The sequence below is a fragment of the Gopherus flavomarginatus genome, chromosome 5, assembly GCF_025201925.1.
Source record: "Gopherus flavomarginatus isolate rGopFla2 chromosome 5, rGopFla2.mat.asm, whole genome shotgun sequence".
Taxonomy (NCBI): Eukaryota; Metazoa; Chordata; order Testudines; family Testudinidae; genus Gopherus; species Gopherus flavomarginatus.
The window spans coordinates 21751671-21758695 of NC_066621.1; the positions used below are offsets into that span (position 1 = coordinate 21751671).

At 47.4% G+C, this 7025-nt stretch overlaps 1 pseudogene; it reads left to right on the top strand.

The window, feature by feature from the left end:
- The first annotated feature begins 1562 nt into the window (after positions 1-1562).
- Positions 1563-2504, top strand: LOC127052561 (olfactory receptor 1052-like; annotated as a pseudogene).
- Positions 2505-7025: the final 4521 nt, after the last annotated feature.

Below are 7025 nucleotides of genomic sequence, written 5' to 3' on the forward strand. Positions count from 1 at the left end.
TAGCTAAGGGTTAATGTCTCTTTCACCTATAAAGGGTTAACAAACAGTGACCTGCAAACACCTGACCAGAGGACCAGTCAGGAGACAAGATACTTTCAAATCTCGTGGAGGGAAGCCTTTGTTTGTGGGTTTTGGGTTTGGCTTTGTTCTCTCTGGGTCCTGGACGGGACTAGAGGTGCATCCAGATTTCTGCCAATCTCCCTGCTACAGTCTCTTATCTATTCAGAATTGTAAGTAAGAAAAGGCGGTCATAGTCTTTTAATTTGTTTTTTGTTTCATTTGCATATGTGTACTTGCTGGAAGTAGCTTAAATTGTGTTTCTGCTGGAGAAAGTTTCTTTCTATTGTTTATAAATTGAAAGACCCTGTAACTGTTTACCATCTAAAGTGCAGAGATAAACCTTTTACTTTTTTCTTTCTTTTTTATTAAAAGTTTTGCTTTTTAAGACCTGTTTGATTTTTTTTCTCCTAGTTAAGCTTCAAGGGAATTGTGTCTGTACTCACCAGGAAATTGGTGGGGAGAAGGGAAGGAAAAATTTTCTCTTTGTGTTATATTCACGCAGCTTGTATTGCCTCTGGGTGAGGGGGAAGGTAACACTCATCTCAGGGTGGTGATTGAAGAAGTTGAATCAGGCGATCTCCTAGTGTTCCCAGGGCGGGAAGGAGCTGGGAGGAAGAAGGGAGGGGGAAGGGAATGGTTTATTTCTCTTTGTTGTGAGACTCAAGGAATCTGGGTCTTGGGGTCCCCTGGGAAGGTTTGAGGGGGACCAGAGGGTATCAGGCCCTAAAAAGTCCTGATTGGTGGCAGCCTATCAGATCTAAGCTGGTAATTAAGCTTAGGGGAATTCATGCTAGTACCCATATTTGGGACGCTAAGGTCCAGATTTGGGAATTGTACTACGACACATCCCCTCTTGTTGGTTCTTCAACTACTTGGTGAAGAAATCCTTCAGCTATCACATCTAGGACAATCTGAGCCCTATATTATTACTAGCACTTGTCTTCCAGTCTATGTCTCGGAAGTTAAAGTCTCCCATGATCGCACAATTCCCATTAGTGTTTACTTCTTTAAAAACATTAAAGAGGTCTCTATCCCTATCCAAATCAGATCCTGGCGGTCTGTAGCACACCCCAAGCACTATCTCAGGGGAGACTCTAGTAGCTTTCTTTCCCAATGTGATTTTTGCCCAGACAGACTCTGTCTTATCCATTCCATCATTTCTTATTTCTTTACAGTTAACTTCATCATTGATATACAATGATACTCCACCACCTTTGCCTTTATTTCTGTCTTTCCTAAACAGCACATAGCCTTCAATACCTGTACTCCAGTCATGACTACTATTCCACCATGTTTCTGTTATCCCTATAATATCCGGTTTTATTTCCTGCACCAGTAGCTCTAGTTCCTCCATTTTGTTACCTAGGCTCTTCACATTAGTGTACAGACATCTTAATTTTTGCCGTTTGGCTTCACTGTACATCAGATTTATTGTTGTGGTACCCATTGCTTCTATCCCCTCCTCTGCCTCTTCTTTGACACAGAGCACAGTGACAGGAGAAATGGCTCCCGGAAACTGCACCAGAGTGACTGGCTTCATTTTCTGGGGAATAACTGACAGTCTAAAGCTGCAAAACATCCTCTTTGTGTTCTTCTTTGCCGTTTATTTCTGCACGCTGGTGGGGAATGTCTGGGTGATTGTGCTGATTAGCGTTGACTCCTAACTCCACAGCTCCATGTACTTTTTCCTCAGCAACTTGTCACTCTTCGATGTTGTCTGCTCCTCTGTGATTGCCCCCAAGGCAATGCTCAGTTCCCTAGTGATGAGTAAAGACATTTCTTTCCCTGGGTGTGTGGTTCAGTTTTTCCTCTTCTCCTGTGCCAGCAATGAGCTTTGCCTCCTGGCTGTGACGGCCTACGATCGCTTTGTGGCCATCTGCAACCCATTGCTTTATTATGTCATCATGTCCAAGAGAGTCTGCTTCCAGCTGGTGGCTGGCTCTTCCCTAAGCGCCTGTGTCAATGCTACTGTGCATACGTGTACTGAATTCAGTCTGTCCTTCGGCCACTCCAGTGTCCTTGATCATTTCTTCTGCGATATTCGCCCACTCCAAGAAATCTCCTGCTCTGACTTTCGCACCAATAAGCGAGTGCATTTCATCTTTGCAGCCATAGAAACAATAGGCACCGTTTTCACCATCCTCATCTCCTTCATTTACATCATCTTTGCCATCCTGAGGATCCGCTCCACGGCAGGAAGGCACAAAGCCTTCTCCACCTGCGCCTCCCACCTGACTGTCGTTTCCATCTTATATGGGACCCTGATCTTTACATGTTTACAACCCTCATCTGGCAGCTCAGTGGACTGGAAGAAAATGGTGGCCGTGTCCGATACCCTTGTGATCCCCATGCTGAACCCCCTGATCTACAGCCTGAGGAACAAGGAGGTGAAGGACGCCCTGAGGAGGACAATACCCCAGAAAATTATTCCTCGCTGTATGTAAATATGGGGACTGGTTTTTCTGATCAGTACTGGAGTGCAGATATGAACTAGTTCTCGCTCATTAAGTCATTGTGCAGAAATTTCTGTCATCATGTGATTTACAGGAGAAAACAATATGGAAATGGAACTTGAGCCCGATAATGAAGGAAGGCGCCATTTCCCTTGAAAAACAGTGTCCAGTAACTGTGTTACAGCTTCTCCTTTATGCACTGATATGTGATTTCTGCAATATAGACACCTCCCCCTGCTTGTTCCACTACCTTTTGAACTACGTTGGTTAACTTAGCAGATGATATAAAGAGGAGATGCTCAGACTGTAATTATTTCCATTTGTCACCGCTATTATCTCAATTCCCACAGCCCCCTCCCCCACCCAAATCCCTGTACAATTAAATAAAGGGAGGTGCACACGGAGAGGTGTTTTTATAGCTAGATAGTCAGACAGGTGTTTCTGTTCGGGAACACACAGGTAGACACTAGACAGAGGGATGTTTTTCTATGGGGCTAGATAGACAGAGACATGGTTATGTCTGGGGTTAGATAGACAGAAACACGTCATTAGACACACACAGGAGAAAGGAAGGATGCCAGAGGTTATCGCAGTCGCCTAAGGCTTGAGGGGTCTGAGTTTAAATTCTGCCTCCACTGCAGACTTCCTTTGTGATCTTAAGCAAATCACTTAGGGCCAGATCTTTTAAAGGGATTTTAGTTCCTAATTCCCATTGAAATCAATGGGATTTATGTGGCCTAAATACCTTTAAAAAACCTGGGTTTAGTCTCCCTTTGCCTCTGTTTGTCACTTGTAATATGGAGGTAAGAGGAGGAGTGTTGTAAGCAAGACACAAGAAGTGATTCTTCTGCCCTACTCCGTGCTGATTAGGCCTCAACTGGAGTATTGTGTCCAGTTCTGGGCACCACTTTTCAGGAAAGACGTGGCCCAATTGCAGAGAGTCCAGATAAGATTGACAAAAATATGAATGCCATGTCTCTGTGTGGCTTGCAGAAGCAGCAGCACATCCTCAATCCAGCTTCTATGCACAGGGAAAGCCAGGAGGCTCCACACGCTGCCTGTGCCCCAAGCACCGCCCCTGCAACTCCCATTGGCTGGGAACCAAAGCCAATGGGAGCTTCAGGGACAGTGCCTGCAGACAGGGCGGTTTGCCCACCCCTGGTCTAAGGCCACACAGTGTTCGCAGTTACATGGCCCATGATGCTAACCACCATCACGCCCTTGATAAATCTTCAAACAAACCCCTTCGTGCTTCCTCCCATTCTGCCCCCGACACTCGGGAGGAGCTCCCTGTAAACATCAGCAAAACGACCTCCTCAACCCAGGGACTGTTTGACTCTTTAATTATTCCCTGTCCAGCAGGCTTGTCGTCTCCTTATGAACTTGCTTCCACAACGTACCAGTTCTGTGGGATGCTTTGCTGGATGCAGGTTGTGATCCCACAGTGTTCATCTTAGGCAACTTTTGTGAGCCTGGCCTGGCCTGCTTGATAATAGCAGGGCCACCCGGGGGGTGGGGGGGCAATTTGCCCCAGGCCCCGGGCCCTCACGAGAATTTTTCGGGGCCCCTGGTGTGGGGTCCTTCACTCGCCCCGAGGGACCTAGAAAACTCTCACAGGTTCCGGGCCCCCAGAGCTTCTTCTGCTCCCGGTCTTCGCCAGCAGAGGGTCCTTCTGCTCCAGGGCAGGACCCCCCACCTGCGAATTCCCGCCGATGCGGGACCCACCGCCAAAGTGCAGCCGGGTCTTTGGTGGTAATTCAGCGGCGGGGTACCCTTCCATTCTGGGACCCGCCACTGAAGTACCCCGAAGACCCGTGGTGGGGGCCCCCCGCTGCCGAATTACTGCCAAAGACCTGGCTGCACTTTGGCAGCGGATCCCGCTTCAGCGGTAATTCGGCTGCGGGGAGCCCCTGCCGTGGGTCTTCATGGCACTTCAGTGGCGGATCCTGGAACAAAAGGGCCCCCCGCCGCCAAAGACCCCAGGTCCCCGGAATCCTCTGGGCAGCCCTGGATAATACCTGCCAGTGACTTTGCAGCACAGCCATGACCTCTGTGTTTTCATTTAGGGTGACCTCTTCACACACCTCAGTGCTCTCGGGTGGGTTATCCCTATGGCATTCAGGCCTCAGATCAGGAACAGGGGCTGTTTTACAAGCCTCTGCACAGAATATCATCTTGACAACGGCTTCACTGATGTGATGCACTTTTAATCTGTTTATATGCACAGTCCGAGGCGCATCCCTGCTGTGGGGCCTGTGTACATTGCAGGTAACAGCGTGACCCCTCCCTACCATCTCAGAAGGCCCCTCCCATCAATTTTGCAATTTGTACTTTTCTATGAGGAGTAACACCAGAAGCAGATCCCCTGCATCAAATGATTGCTCACAAGGAGAGCAGAACCCCCTTTATCCCATTGAATTGGGACCAGGACCAGATTGGTTAACCAAAACGTCGGATAATCAGCTGAATGGGAACGTGGCAGGCTGCAGCGCCATCTAGGGACCATAGGAGAGCTTGCCCACTTCTGGACCTGTGTGTGCTGGTTTGGGGGTTAATACGGAGAACCGGATAACGGAGGGTCAGATAAACAGGGTTCTGCTGAATTGTGATCATCCCATTCTTTCCGAGCTGCTTGGCTTCTAGTGAGGCTTTGCGTCACTATTCCAATCATGGTTGTAAGGAAACTTAATTTAGGCTCCTCCCCGTGAAAGGGAAAGGAAAAGTGAAGTGCTTCAGTAAGATCAACGTTACCAGAATGAAATGGTTCCATTTTTTTTGTTTCAAAAGGACATTTGGCTTCATAAGTTTATTTTGTTTTTGATGAGATTGTGCCTTTCATGTTTTGTGGCACACAAGCAGACAAGTTAGAGAAAACAAAATACTTTTGCTAGACGTTCGAAAAGTCTTGCTAATTTGTTTCTTAGGAGCCAGAATAATAACACGTAAGAACTCAAAACTCCTCCCAAGGCCGTCTGCCAATCAGAGTGCAGCACCATTACCCCATAAGTCCCAGCACTGGACAGACGAGGCCATCTCTTACCAAGGACACCTGTTTTAGAAATGGTGGAAAGGCTGCTGAGAGGAAACATGGACTCCTTCACCACCCCCGTGAGAACTTCAGACTCTGTCTTCGCCCCGAGGGTCTCTAACCATCTGCGGAGAAAGCGCTACATCAGTGACAATCCCGAGGAGGAGGGAGCGACCAAGGGGAGCCCTTCGGCCCAGACATTGATGGATAAACCAGAACCAGAACCCAAAACGCAACTGCTTGTGAGACACCCCAATGAGCATTGTGGCCTCTCTTTGTCCATTCCCTTAGAGATAGAATGTGATTGAGGCTCGGGGGAGTCACTAGTGGACAAGGTGAAAAGAAAAGACGTCACACAGGTAAATGAACGATTAAGAAGCAATCGCTTCTTAATGGGTAAGGAACCGGGGGTTGTGTAAATCTAAAAACAAGCAGTGGGCTGCTTACACTGTTTCTGTTCTGAAAATCTCTTAACAGCTCAACGCTGCCTTTCTAGATGGCTCGGAAGTCCTGGACAGCGTTGCATCAAGAAGGGAAGATGAACCAGGGCCACCTTGGTTTTGCTCAAACGCCGATACAAATTGTTGAAGAGGACTCTGAGGATGATGGCCATGCGGTGTTTTGGAGGAGGCTTGGCATAGAACTAACTGGGCCAGTGCCACATCGTGAGCATAAAAAAGTCATGTGGACTATTGTACATGTTGCTGTTTATGCTGCCCTTAAGCACTGCTTTAGGGAAAAGCTTTGTGAAGATTGTGAGGGCCGTGTCATAGATGCACCAGCCCAACGGCCCCATGACTGGCTGACTTGCACTTCAGTGGATATCATCTGCAAGCTCCGGGGCCTATGTGCTGAGCTGGGTTTAGAAAGCTGATTAACACCGTTATTGCCAGAGGTTATGCTGTGCAATGTCTGTGCCTAAGCCAAGAACATTCAGCACAAGTGGGGACCTTGATCAATGCTCTGCAATTAAGTGGAGCCCCTGACCGTGTTTTAAAGAAAATAACCTGCTTACAGCTGGAGTGGAAAAATTGCAGGCATCTTCAGGTTCATTTTCTTTAAAACACAGTCAGGGTCTCCACTCAATTGCACAGCATTTCTCCAGTTATGGCAATCATGTGAACAAGGATGTGTGTATCACTATTTGTGTTTTTTTGCTATAAAACCTGTTGAAAAATCTGTATTCAGGGGGACGCCAGTTCGCTGGTGCCCCACCGCATGTTCGTAATAAAGGGACCTCGGGTGATTCTGATCCAAACACAACGCGGGATTGTTTTTCCACGACACAGCGTGATATTGGCCATCTAGTCCGCACAAAAAGTTACAGATCCCTCCTTAAGGAAAAGACTATTTGTAAGGAATCTAAAAGGATTCAGTTGGAGAATGGTGAGGGGACAAACACGCGATAGAAAACTTGGTAGCTGTAAATTAAAAAAAAAAACCGCTATTGAAAAGGGCTTTGTGACTGTGTTTCTGTTCGAAGG